This window comes from Jaculus jaculus, chromosome 17 (genome assembly GCF_020740685.1).
Source record: "Jaculus jaculus isolate mJacJac1 chromosome 17, mJacJac1.mat.Y.cur, whole genome shotgun sequence".
In the NCBI taxonomy this organism is placed as follows: Eukaryota; Metazoa; Chordata; class Mammalia; order Rodentia; family Dipodidae; genus Jaculus; species Jaculus jaculus.
Genome location: NC_059118.1, coordinates 51,615,180 through 51,629,964, shown reverse-complemented (window position 1 = coordinate 51,629,964; position 14,785 = coordinate 51,615,180). Strand labels below are relative to the sequence as shown.

The following is a 14,785-nucleotide window of genomic DNA, read 5'->3' as shown; positions in this document are numbered from 1 at the left end:
TTGGACCCAGGGATGATGAAGGTTCAGGTTTGCAGGATGAAGGAGAAATCCCCCCAACTCAGACTCTCCATGAGGGAAATAAGTCATGAAGTCCCCAGCTCCTAGTTGCTCCCAGCATCCCTTTCCTAACCCCTGTTCTTTGTAGGAAGCACACATGAATCTCCCAGCTTGGGGAAATAAATAATGGCTCCATCAGGTGCCAACCAGAGAAACTGTCATTGTAACCTGGAAAGAAAACATGCCGTTTGCTACTTCCAAAGGGCTGTATCTGTCTCTCACACATGCTTGCACACACATACACATACACACACACACACACACACACACACCTGCCCGCTGTGGTATAATGTGTATGATGCACATATTTGATTCTGCCTGATTGCCAGGCCTCAGAACAGCATCCCCAAAGATTTTCTGTCTATCAGCAACTTTAAAATTATTTCATCTTTTTGTTTAAATTTATTTATTTGAGAGGGAGAGATGGGGGGCAGGGAATGGGCTCACCGTGGACTTGAAACACTGCAAATGAACTCTAAATGCCTGTACCACCATGTACATCTGGCTTACATGGGTTCTGGGGACTTGATCCTCAGTCGTATGGCTTTTCAGGCAAGCACCTTAACCATTGAGCCCTAAAATTATTTCTTGAAGACAATGTCTCACACTGTAGTGCAGGCTGGCCTGAACTCAGTAGGGCTTATAACTCACAGAAGTCTTCCCATCTCAGCTTCCTGGGTGCTGGCATTGCAGATGCACATCACCACAGCTTCCCTTTCTTTTTTAACATTAAAAAATGTATTTATTAGTGTGTGTGTGTGTGTGGGTGTGTATGTATGTATATGTGGGCACATTCATGCTTGACGTGTGTGTGTGGAAGTTGAGGGCCATGGGCTGTCAACACTCTCCATCTACCCTCTCTCTCTTCTGAAAGAACTTTGTGGTTCATGACTTCGAAGTGGATATTGTTGCCTCTACAACACCTGCATAATACCAAGCCCATCAACATTTGACATAGAGGACAGAGCGAGACATCAAAACAGCAAGAAGCACTATGTGGAAAGAGTAGCATGAATGGAATGGAGGTGGAGGAAGGGATCCTGGGTAATGAGAAGGAAATATGATCAAATTACACTATGTTCATGTATTAAAATTCTCAAACAAAAAAGTCATTAGTGGGCTACTTGTTTGTTGCTTTTAGGTCATCATTCAGTGCATGAGCCAGGTGTGGTGCACACCTTTGGTCCAGGCACTCAAACACAGAGGTCATTTGAGTTTGAGGCCAGCCTGAGACAACAAAGTGAGTTCTAGGTAAGCGGCCTAAGGTGAGACTCTACCTCAGAAACAACATAAACTGAGACTACATAGTGAACTGCAGGCAGGCCTGATTTAGAGTGAGACCCTACTTGGGGGTAAGGGAAGAGCCTGGTGTGGTCACACATGACTATAACCCCAGTCCTTGGAGGGTTGAGCCAGAAAATCACTGGGGCTTGCTGACCAAAGGGGTTGTTCTTAGTTGAGAGGGATCTTGTCTCACAGAACATGTGGTTGACTGAGAAGAGCGTCTGTAGTTCTTTTTGTTGTTGTTGTTGTTGTTTTTCGAGGAGGGTCTCACTCTAGCCCAGGCTGACCTGGAATTCACTATGGAGTCTCAGGGTGGCCTTGAACACACGGTGATCCTCCTGCCTCTGCCTCCCAAGTGCTGGGATTAAAGGCGTGCACCACCACGCCCGGCCTGGCTGTAGTTCTTTTCTAGACTCTGCACTCATGTGTATCTGCACACACATGTACACACACCACACGTACTCTGCACACACACACAGCACACAAAGTTTATGCAGCCAAGTTGGCGGCACACACCTTTAATCCCAGCACTCTGGAGGTTGAGGTAAAAGGGTCACTGTGATTTCAAGGCCAGCCTAGGCTGCAGAGTGAATTCCAGGTCAGCCAGGACTAGAGTGAAACCCTACCTCAAAAGCAGGCAAGCAAAAAACAGCTTATAGTTCTATTTTTTAAAAAACATTTTTACTGGGTTGGAGAGATTACTCAGCAGTTAAGGTACTTGCCTACAAAGCTAATGACTGGGGTTCAATTTCCTAGAACCCATGTAAAACCAGAGGCACAAAGTAGTACATACATCTGGAGTTTGATTGCACTGGCTAGAGGCCATGCAAGCCCAGTCTCTTTTTCTCTCTGTTTGCAAACTAATAAATAAAATATTTTTAAAATTTCTGCTGGGCGTGGTGGCGCACGCCTTTAATCCCAGCACTCGGGAGGCAGAGGTAGGAGGATCGCCATGAGTTCAAGGCCACCCTGAGACTACAGAGTTAATTCCAGGTCAGCCTGGACCAGAGTGAGACCCTACCTCGAAAAACCAAAAAAAAAAAAAAAAAAAAAAAAAAAATTCTTTCTTTCTTTCTTTCTCTCTCTCTCACTCTCTGTGTGTGTATATGTGTGTCTGCTTGCAAGTAAATACAATATATATTTTTTCTTAAACTTCAGATGCATGTTCCACCTTGTGCATCTGCCTTACTGGGTCTCAGGGAATTGAGCTCTGGTTCCTGAGGCTTTGCAAGCAAGCACTTTAACCACTAAGCCATCTCTTCACTCCCCCCACCAAAAAATATTTTTCCAATATTTTTATTTATTTTTCTAAGAGAGAAACAGAGTGAAAGATTGAATATGTGTGTGCCAGGACATCCTGCCAGTGTAACGAACTCCAGACACAAGCGCCACCTTGTGTCTGGCTCTACGTGGGTACTAGGGAATCAAACCCAGGCCACTAGGCTTTTCCAGCAAGGGCCTGCTGTGCCACATCTCCAGCCCCATGCTTTTATTTCCATTCCCCTCAATTTCTCTAATTCTGATTAATGACTTTCCCATTATTGGGATTGTTTTCTTTCTTTACTTTTTCTCTTGCTCTTTTTCTTCCCCTCCATGTGCTTCTCTACTCTTTCTTTTTCCTTTATTTTATTCATTTAATTATTTCAGAAAGACAGAGAGAGAATGGGCATGCCAGGGCCTCCAGCTGCTACAGATGAACTCCAGACACTTACGTGGGTCCTGGAGAATCGAACTGGGACCCTTTGGCTTTGTAGGCGAATGCCTTAACCACTAAGCAATCTCTCCAGCCCCTTTCTTTTTATTTAGACTGACTTGTCTGTTTTGTCCTTTCCTTAGCTCCCATCTTTATCTCATTTGCTTATTATTTCCATAATTATATTAAATGTAAATGTGTGAGTGCGTAATGTGGTGTGTGTATGTATGTGGTGTATTCACATGTATGTGTCCCTATGGTGCCCCCACACACCTGCTAAGGGGTTGCTTGCTTTCAGCTGCTGCAGCGCAAAGTTGGGTGTTATGCTCTATTGTTCTTTTACCACATCTTATTTTTGAATTTGAGTCTGTTTTTACTGTATCTGGAGCTTACAGGGCTCCATTAGTTCTTGGGTCTGTGCTCCCCTATAGAACTGGGATGGCCACTCCAAGCTGTTTTACATATGAACTGAATATTTGAGATCTGACCTTCTAGGGCCCCCTCAGACCTGCATACTTATGCAGGAAGCACACCTAACCACTGAGCCATCTCCATCCCTAAATTTCAACTTCTTTTAGGCTTAAGTGTGTGTGTGTGTGTGTCTGTGTGTATTAGCCTGAGCTAGTGTGAGACCCCATCTTGAAACCTCCCCCCCAAAATATCTAGTGTGTATGAGTTCCTCACTGATGTGGGCCAAAACCTGGCTAGTACATCCCTGCCCACCCCCAGGAACCCACTTTCCCAGTGAGGCCTCACCTCTTAAAGGTTCCACAACTTCCAAATATACGACCACTAGCTGAGGCCAGGTGTTCAACTATGGGGATGTTTCCCATGCAGACAGTAATCTGTGTGCATAAAACACATCAAAATCGCCTTCTTCCCAGCACTCTGGAGGCAGAGGTAGGAGGATCACCATGAGTTTGAGGCCACCCTGAGACTCCATAGTGTATTCCAGGTCAGCCTGGGCTAGAGTGAGACCCTACCTCTAAAAAAAAAAAAAAAAAAAAAAAAAAAAAACCAAAATTGCCTCCTTTATGAAAAGAAAATGACCTTATGTGCCATCCAGGGGGGGAGGTCCCACATCTGTGGGAGAGTGAATGAGCAAATTACTTAAAGTAATGTCTTTGTAGAGTGTTTCTGAGTCCCCTTTCATTTGGAAGCTCTCTCACATAAACACATTCCAGGCCAGCTTCTGTGGTTCTGCTGACCATGAAGCCTTTAGGGAGCCAAATCCCTAGGGTTGGACGTGGTAGGTGTGAAACCACAACTGTTTCCCGGTCTTCTTCCCTACTGAACCACACAGACGGGCTGGCACTCAGCCTCCTTGTCTCCTAAAGCTGCAGCTGGTCTTTGCGAGCCCGTGCACATGGCACTGCGCGGCTCAGAGGGTACAGCGTCTACGACTTAAGCTACAAAATTATATAAAAGGCATCCTTAGAAAATCCTGAGACTAGTTCAGTCAATCTAAAACAGTATACATGGGACTGGAGAGCTGGCTTAGCAGTTATGACACTTGCCTTTGAAGCCTAAGACCCAGTTTTGATTCCCCAGATCCCATGTAAGTCAGGTACACTTGGTGGCACATGCATCTGGAATTTGTTTGCAGTGTCTAGAGGACCTGAAATGCCCATTTTCTCTCCCTATCTCTTTACTGAAAAAAAAAAAGAAATTAAAATAATATATTATATATATATTAGATTTTTCTCTCATTTTCATCATTTAACATTCTCTGGGCTCCAGATAAAGAAACCAGCTGTAGCTACAACATGACAGAAGTCTCTCCCATGGACATAGGGCCTTCCTATCCAGTCTCGTGGCAGAGCTTTTGAACAATAAAAATGGGGTCCCAGAATAATGCGGTCCCAGGCTGTTCTCTCCTCTGTTGTTCTTCCCAGATCCAGCATTCCCTACAGCTCAGCTCTCTACGGTGGGGTATGGCATTCCCTTAGTTATACCTAGTAGTTTTACCATCTGAAGAGCCCAATCGCCTTTCTGGTCCCAAAATTTAAAAAAAAAAAATCTGAATTGGCCTGGCCCACTTTGGATCAGCACTACACAGGGCCTCTGAGGCCCATACTGTAGACTGAGGCAGGCTGAGAGAATCTGTGAGCAAACACTCCAATCAATGTATTAGTAGATTTGAGTTGATTGTTGGCAGAAGGCATCCAGGACAGAAGATCCTAAATGCTGCTTGAGGGACAAGGATGTCAACAAGAGAGTATATTAAGGAAGTTTACACCAAGTTTACTGTGTTAGGATCATCTGTGGAAGGAATGCCCACAGCTTTCATTGGTATTAATGAGGTCCTAAGCCTGCCCCATTAGTAAGGGCTAGTGGCATGTGCACATGAGCACACACACACGCAGTAATCTATTCTTTAAAATAAGCACCATTGTATTAACATGATAAATCATTTTATTGTGTTAAACAACATAAACCATCTTGGTATTTGGTAGTGTGGTGCTAGCGAGCCAGGAGTCTGATTTAACTAAATCTTATTGTTCCTGAATAACTGACAAAGTTTGAACCTAAACTCTCATAATGAATAGTCACAAATCTAGACTTAAGCATGTTATACTCCATTTATATTTGTTCATTTAAGTACAATTCCATCAGAAGAAATACAACTGCCAAACTCAGGAAATTAACTTTTTTAAAACTTTTATTCTTATAGTTGAGAAAAGTATTTTGTTCCAATTGATTAACCTAACTTATTTTTATATTTCTTGTTTCTGTTACATATAAAATTACACATGGAGAAAACATGAAAAGGGGTGCTAGGACTTTTTATTAGTTTACAGTAAAAGCTAATCTTTAATTAAGTTTTTTTCTCAAGTCCCATTAAAATATTACACTTCTTGAGTGATTCTAAATTTCATAGTGATTTTTTTAAATATTTTAAGTTATAAGCATTGCACTTTTGTTTTTGTAATTATAGAAGAAATATACAATTATATAAAAATTCTTCCCATCTGGGTGGAAGACACACAGGATTTAATATTTTGCCTCTAATCATAATTCCTCTTTAAAGGATTACTTCATTTTAGTATGTGATTTCATCTAAAAAGTTACATTTTGAACAGTTTTATACGATGCATGAGGAAAAATTAAAAAATCATTCATTACATTTTCAAACATTAACATAATTTTAATTGCTCACAAACATTTTGATATTTTCACTTTTCTGTAAGGAGATATAGTTTCTCAAAAATGTAGCCAATGCCCCAACTTTTATGTCGTTCTTCAAATATGTCAACCATCTAGGCAACAAATCCTGCATTGTGAACCTAAAAGTGAAGGGTAACAAGCGGAGCATTAAGAAGAATGACATCAAGAATGCTTCTAGAGCTGACAGAAAGCTGGAAGAAGCCATTCTGCATGCAGTTCAATGGAAGAAAGAGAAATCACCAGTGAAGAGACTCAACAGTGGACACTGCAAGCCTTATATTTGGCCAGCAAGGCCAAACGAGCCAAAAGGTGCGATAGTATCATGTCTGTTATGGGGGAAACCAACTGCCCTCTAATTGGACTGGAGGCCCGCTCCATGGGAGGGGATACATTCCTGATACTGAAAACTTTAAGCAGGGGTAGTCATGAGCCCTAGGGGTGTAATGTCTGCTGCTATCTGGCTAAATGTATATACTATGCTTATCAAACTGCCCAGTAAGCACTTCTCTTAATGTTTATACCCTTATAGTAATGCTACTCTCACTTTTGGTAGAGAATCTTCACTTTTCAGATGGCAGTGACCTTGGGATGGCTCAGAATGTATCATGGTAATGGAAAGAAATGACCACAGTGCTCAGTACTGCAATATCTCTATCACACCTTCCAAGGCTCAGGGTCTAATGTGGAAGAGGTGACAGAAAGAATGTAAGAGCCAAAGGAAGGGTAGGACTCCATACAACATGCTCCCTCCAGACACAAGATGGCCTGGATATCCATGGCCTCACAGTGCCTGACACTACCTGCACAAGACCATCATAAGAGGAGAAAAAGATCATGACATCAAAATTAAAAGAGAGACTGATTGAGATGGGAAGGGCATATGATGGAGAATGAAGTTTCAAAGGGGAAAGTGGGGGGAGGGAGGGTATTACCATGGGGTACTTTTTTATAATTATGGAAGTTGTTAATAAAAATTTGGAAGAAAAAAAAGAATGCTTCTAGAAATACTCAAGTCACATTTTTATTAAGGTAGGGTCTCTCTCTAGTCCACTTTGACCTGGAATCACTCTGTAGCCCAGGCTGGCATTGAACTTGCAGTGGTTCTCCTGCCTCTGTTTCTCAAGTGCTGGGATTACATGTGTGCACCACCACACGTGGGCTCCAAATCCCTTTTAAAAGCAGTGTACACTAAAAGTTTCTTCCTTTACTGAAAATGGCAAAATGTCCAGGTAAGATTTCTGAACTCTGATTTGTGATCACTTTACTACTTACAAAACACAGCAGGGCTGAAGAGATGGCTCAGCAGTTAAGGTGCTTGGCAGCAAAGCCAAAGGACCCAGGTTCACTTCCCCAGTACCACAAAAAGCCAGATGCACAAGGTGCATGAATCTGGAGGGTTTTTTGGTGTTTTTTTTTTTTTTTTTTTTTTTTTTGGCAGTGGCAAGAGGCCCAAGTGCACCCATTCTTGTTGCCTCTTTCTCTTAAGTAAACAAATAAAAATATTTTTTAAAAAAAACCACAATAGACCCCCCTACTCTTTGGAAACCTTTGTCTTTTTTTTTTTCCCCCCCTTTAAGGCAGGGGTTTACTCTGTGGCTCAGGCTGACCTGGAACCAGCTATGCAACTCACGCTGTCCTCAAACTTATTAGTGTACTATCAGCCTCTGGAGTGCTGAGATCACAGGAGAGTGTCATCTTGCCCAGCTCCAAATGTCTTCATCATAAATCATACAGCTAAAAGACCACATAAGGGAGAATGGTTCCTTCTCTAGGATAGAACAGTTTTCAATAAAGTGGTCTCTACCTTTTCAATTTTGTACACATTAATTATATACATCAATACTTGCTACTGGCTCAACAGTTAACTTTATTTATTCATTGAATTTGATTTTTGAAACAAGGTCTTACTCAGTGGTCTAGGCTGGCCTGAACTCACAGTATAGCTCATACTGGCCTCAAATCTGTGGTTCTCCTGCTTGTCCTCCCACATCCTGGGACTGTAGATGTGTACCTCCATGTCAAGCTTGCTGACTTCTTTTTGTGTGTGTGGTGGAGAGGTAGGGTTTCACTTTAACCTAGACTAACCTGGAATTCACTCTGTATTCTCAGGATGGCCTTGAATTCAGTGTCCTCCTACCTCAGCCTCCCAAATGCTAGGATTAAATGTGTATGTCCACACCCAGCATTAGCTTGCTAACTATTTAAAAACAGTACAACTTACCAAGTAACTTTTTTTTTTTTTTTTGGTTTTTCGAGGTAGGGTCTCACTCTGGTCCAGGCTGACCTGGAATTAACTCTGTAGTCTCAGGGTGGCCTTGAACTCATGGCGATCCTCCTACCTCTGCCTCCCGAGTGCTGGGATTAAAGGCGTGTGCCACCAAGTAACTTTTTAATCTCAGCATCTGAAACATAAAAACGGTGGGCCTAGGAAGAAAAGACATGTGGTGAAGAATAATTTTTATAAGCATAATTTTAAAGACAAGTACATTTTCAAGGCCTTCACTTAGGCTATTTTTTAAATATTTTATTAATTTATATTTCTTTATTTGAGAATGACAGAGAGAAAGAGACAGAGAGAGAGAGAGAATGGGCATGCCAGGGCCTCTAGCTACTGCAAATGAACTCCAGATGCATTCGACCCATTGTGCATCTGGCTAACGTGGGTCCTGGGGAATCGAGCCTCAAACCAGGGTACTTAGGCTTCATAGGCAAGCACTTAACCACTAAACCATCTCTCCAGCACAACTTAGGTTATTTTTAGTGACTGAAGAATACTTTGTATGCACTTTAGTTATCCAAATAGGTGAAGATGTGGCATGGTTTGAGATAGGGTCTTATGTAGCTTAGGTTGGCCTTGAACTTTTGATCCTCCTGTTTCCACCTCCTACGTGATGGAATTACAGGCATGTCCCACACACTCGGTTCATACAGTGTTGGGTATTTAACACTGCATGGGTATTGAACATTTCAGGCGGCAAGGCAAGGACCCTGTCTAATGGGTCACATTCTTAGTCCCTTGGCTGGTTTTTTTATACATCTCATATCAAAGAAGTAACCAGACTTAGAAACTGAAATCAGAGTGCAGCCCATTCATGAGTTTCTCTGCAGTTTCCTTCCATGTCTGAGTCATGGATTTCCTCTCTCCTGCACCCACCTACATTTTACAGGTTCCTTCCAGTGCTGCGGAACACTGACTCAGCAGCCGCCTTCTCTTTTGCCCCTTTGAGAGCAGCTGTTTGAGTCTCCACTGCAGGCAGAGCCTGCTATGTTTGTTCCCGCAGACCCTTCCTTAGGCCTCCTGCTCATGAGTAGAATTTAAATGAGATGAGCACACTGCCTTCTGCCTCCACCTGTTTCTGTTTCCTTCTGACTGCCTCTTAGAGGCATGAATACATCTCATTGTTTAACAAATATTTTTACTTATTTGAAGGCAGAGAAGGAGAAGAGAGATGGAGAGAATGGGTGTGCCAGGGTCTCCAGTTGCTGCAAATGAACTTCACATGCATGTGCCAATTTGTGCATCTGGCTTAACATGGGTTCTGGGAATTGAACCTGGGTCCTTAGGCTTTGTAGGCAAGTTCCTTACCCTCTAAGCCATGTCTCCATCCCTACTGATTTATTTGAGCCCATACTTATTCTCTCTCAAGTACCTAATTTTTCCCCAACCCCAAATAAACTTTTTTTTAAAAATTTTTTATTTATTTATTTGAGAGCGACAGACACAGAGAGAAAGACAGATAGAGGGAGAGAGAGAGAATGGGCGCACCAGGGCTTCCAGCCTCTGCAAACGAACTCCAGACGCGTGCGCCCCCTTGTGCATCTGGCTAACGTGGGACCTGGGGAACCGAGCCTCGAACCAGGGTCCTTAGGCTTCACAGGCAAGCTCTTAACCGCTAAGCCATCTCTCCAGCCCCCAAATAAACTTTTTATTTTATTTGACAGTGAAGGGGGGGGAGAAAATGGGCACACTAGGGTTTCTAGCCAAAACAAACTCCAAACACGTGTGCCCACTTGTGCATCTGGCTAATGTGGGTCCTGGGTAATTGAACCTGGGTCCTTTGTCTTTGCAGCCATCCCTTTAGCCCCACTTTTGTTTTTCTGTTTGTTTTTCAAGGTCGGGTCTCACTGTTACCCAGGTTGACCTGGAATTAACTATGTAGTCTCAGGGTGGCCTTGAACAGCAATCACTCTGCTTCCCAAGCGCTGGGACTAAAGCTATGCACCACTGTGCCTGGCCCCAAATAAACCATTTTTTAAAAATAAATAAAAAGCCAGATATGGTGGTGCATGCTTTTACAGATGGTACTTGGGGGGCTGAGGTAGAAGGAGTGCTGTGAATTTGAGGCCAGCCTGAGACTACATACATACTAAAAAACGAACAAACGAAAATACCTAAAAACTTCATATAGCACTGGATGTAGTGACTCATGTGTATAATCCCAGCATTTAGGAAATAGAAGCAAAAGGATCAGGAATTGAAGTCACCCTTATTTATATATTAAGACCAGACTGGGCTATATGAGATCCTATCTTTTCTTTTTGAAAGGACTGGGGAGATGGTGCGGCTGTTAAAGATACTTGCTTGCAAAGCTTGTCAGCCTGGGCTCAATTCCCCAGTACCCACATAAAGACTGATGCACAAAGGGCTCATGAGTCTGTTTGTGTATACTGGTGATAGCCCTGGTCCACTCATTTTCTCTCTCTCCCTCTGCAAACAAATAACAAAAATTTTTTTAAGTAAAATAGGGAGACTGGTATGATGGCACCTGTAATCTCAGTTTTGGGGAAGCTGAGGCAGGATGATACAGAGTTTAAGGTTAGCATGGGCTGAAGATGTACAAGGGGGCGCAAGCGTCTGGAGTTCGTTTGCAGTGGCTGGAAGCCCTGGCGAGACCATTCTCTCCCATTCCCTCTCTCTCTTTCTCTCTCTCTGTCACTCTCAAATAAATAAATACAAATGTACAAAAAAAAGTTTTAGAAAAGCTATTTGCCTGTTTTCCCCCTCAGAGCATTGCAGGGCAGCGTGAAACTCTTGATGATCCTTCTGCTTCAACTTCAGAGTGCTGGGATTATAACCTGGCTTCTGCTTCAGTCTTTTAAATTTCGTAAAATTGAAGGGTGACTTACCTAAGATCCACAAATCCTGAATGATTTAATTAAGATATTGACACATGCGCAGGTAACCTGTAACACCCCACAGAATATTTACAAGGGCTCAGTTACCTCCCACCCCGCCCCCAGACATCACTCACTATTTTGGTCACATTTCTCTTAAAAATCGGCAGTGCATACCAATGCTTTGAAGGACACTTTAAAATAAGTCAGACCATTTAGTTTGACCTTGTTACAGTTTCTGTTCCGTGAGCCTTATTTCCATCCGCGCTTTGGAGGACGCCTCATTCAAGAAAATGTTCACAGTCCTAGCCAGCCATTCCTTAGCTCACCGGCTAGCTCTTGGCGCTCTGGGAACCTCCCTTGCAAAGTAACACTGCCAACTCCAACGGCCCCCAAAAATCCCGCCTGGGAGTGCAGACCCCGCCCACAACGCCAGAGCCGCCCCCGACACGCGGACCAGCCCCGCCCACAACGTGGAGTCCCACCCACGACACGCGGACCCCGCCCTCAAGGAGAACCGCCCATTGCACGCAGGCCACGCCCAACGCCATAGGCCACGCCCAGGATGCACAGGCCCCGCCCTTCCAAACATCACGCGGGACGCGCAGGCCCCGCCCCTCCCCCACGCCGGGTTTGCGAAGCGGCGGAAGTGGGCGGGGCGGGGCGGGGCGAGCGTCCGAGCGCCTGGTCAGTGTTCCGCGGGCTTTGCCGACTGTGGGTCGCGTGGCTTTCAGCGTGGAAGTCGCGGGGTCCGAGCTGGGGCTGCAGCTAATGATCCTGGTCCTGTGTTCCGGTGCGGCGGCCCGGTCGGCGGGCCGAGGTAGGGGTTCCGCGCTTGGTGGACGCGCGTTGGGGCGGCTGCGGCGGGGACCGAGCTGCACCGAGGGTTTCGGGGCGGGTGTCCCTGAGGCTCCTGCCCGGCGCCCCGGGGGGAAGGGGCGGGTGGCGACCCTCGCGGGAGAGGGTCCTCCGGGCCGCGGCCTGGGCGCCCCGCCTCGCCCACGCGTTGCTGCTGCTCGTCGCGGTGCCTTTCAGCCGGGACGCCTCGTCCCCCGCGCGAAGCTGAGTCCCGGGCGCCCCCGGTGGGGAGCCCGGCCGTCGAGCACGCGTCCCCGCCGCGCCCGCGGTCCCGCCCGCGCTGGCCGGCGAGCCTTCCGGTAGCCGCGGGGCCCCGGCTCGGCTGGCTCGAGGGGAAGGCACCGGCAGGCCCGCTGAGGAAGGCCGGGCTCCCGGACGCCGAGGCCGCGCCAGGTGTGGGCTCTCCCTCGCCGGCGCCGCGGAAGGCTTCTGCTGGCTTCCCGCTCACCGTCGCGGTCCTCCCGCCGCGGCCCCCTGAGTGCCGGGAGTGCGCTGCCACTCCCGCTTTGCTTTCGACGAAATCAGTGCCAGTGGGCGGAAGGCTCCAGAGCATGGAAGTTTTCTTCAGGGGTGCGTGAGAACATCACCCTCAGTAATTACTTACCGTCCAGTAGGGACGGCAGCTCAGGACACCCGGGCAGTTGGGAATTCAGCAATGGATTATTGGATTGCATATTGGATATTAAATCGTGTAATATTGAGTTATTGCTCTGGATCCATGTTTCTGAATATTTGATGAGCATGGGAATGTTAAGTTGCTAGGCTTGCCTCATTGTAAGTGACCCAAAGGGGGAAATACCTGTTTCTGGGTACGGAAGAAGTTTCTGGTATATAGATTACAGTATTAATGAAAAAAGTGCATTTTTTTTTTGAGGTAGGGTGTACCTCTATCCTCGGCTGACCTGGATTTCACTATGTAGTCTCAGGGTGATCCTCCTACCTCTGCCTCTTGAGTACTGGTATTAAGGTGCCTACCACTAAAGCTGGCTCAGTGAAATTTTTTAGAAACCATGCTTTTTGGTGGGAGCACGTACATTCGTAGGTGATCAGTTATTGTAAATATTGCATGAACCATAACATTTATGTTCCTAAACCTCATACTGATATATGTAAGGATGATAACAAATATTTTTTATCATCCTTACATATATCCTGCTTGTAAATACCTTCTCTGCTTATGAATACCTTCTATTCCCATATTCTGTGATTATGGATTATTTTATGAACAATGTGGGATACATGTTTTCTATGAGAGATTTATGTGTCTATATCTATAAGAATTCATATTTATATGAAGGTCTGGTTAGTTGGACAGTCTTTTGAAAGTGTTAATGGATGCTGGAGATGTAGTTCACTTGTAGAGTGCTTGCTTGGGATTTATATGTAGGGCCCTGAATTTGATCCCCAACACCACATAAATTAAAATAAAACAGAAGTGAATTTAAAGAAAGAATACAATGGTTTAGGAATCCTTTATTGCGCATAACAGTAACTATAGGTAGACAGTTCTAACATTACGCATTAGCAGTGCAATGGATGCTGTAGAACTAAGTGTGTGCGTGTTTTGGTGCTGGGGAATGGGCGCGTAAAGGGCTCCAGCCACGGTGCAAGCCAACTCCAAATGCATGCACCTCTTTTTGCATGTGGCTTAGGTGGGTCCTGGGGAATCAAACCTGGGTTGTTAAGCTTTGCAGGCAAGTGCCTTAACTGCTGAACCATCTCTCCAGCCTAAGTTTGAATTTTTTGAGATGAGGGACTCATGAATTCCAGTCTAGTCTCCAATTCAATATGCAGCTGAGAATTACCTTAAACTTGTGATTCTCTTGTCCACCTTGCAGGTGCATGCATTACCGTACCAGGCTGTGATGATTTTATGTATGGCAGCAGGAAGGCTCATAGAGGTTGAGGAACTTGATGTGGTGATTTGACACTCAGGCAGCGCGTGTGCAGAGTGTGCGCTTATGCCTGCTAAGGGACACAGAGACTCGAGATCATATGACTGGCTTAGAGTATTTTTTCCCCTTCCTTCCCTTCTTCCCTCTTTCTCCTTTTCTTCCCCCCCCCCCCCCCCCAAATTGCCTAGTACAATGGCAGCCAGAGGGAGGATGAAGAGCAGTTTTTGATGCTTCTCCAGATAACCTGCCTTTGAGGAGCTCTGGGAGACAGGTAGGTATCACTTGCTCATTCAACAAACCTTTTATGTGAAAGCGTGTAGAGAGCAGTTGTGGAGCTGGTGGAGGCACAATATGAGACTCACAGCTGGGCGCTGTTTTCACAGTGGACTCTGGAGCCAGTTCATGTGTGGTTTGGATGTCATTGAGAGGAATTTGGGCTTGAGTTTCTAGTTGATTGAGTACTGTTAGAGGGATACTTGCTGTATTTTTTTTTTTAGTTATTTAATAAAATTTTTTGCTACAGTTATCTAGAATTTTTCTACTTTTAAATAAATAATTTCATACTGGAACGGTTTAAGTGTTCTAAGTAAGGAGAGAGGAAAATAAACTTGAGAATGGCTTATCTCATCTGATGTCACGTTTTTCTAAGAGTGACTTCTGTGAGTTTTAGTTCTGAGCTACCTATCATGAAAGTGCTGTTTCTAGCTCTCCAGCA

At 44.9% G+C, this 14,785-nt stretch overlaps 1 pseudogene; it reads left to right on the top strand.

Annotated features, from left to right (window-relative positions):
- Nucleotides 1-13,185: 13,185 nt before the first annotated feature.
- LOC101616706 overlaps nt 13,186-14,785 on the top strand; it is a 54,415-nt pseudogene continuing 52,815 nt past the window's right edge.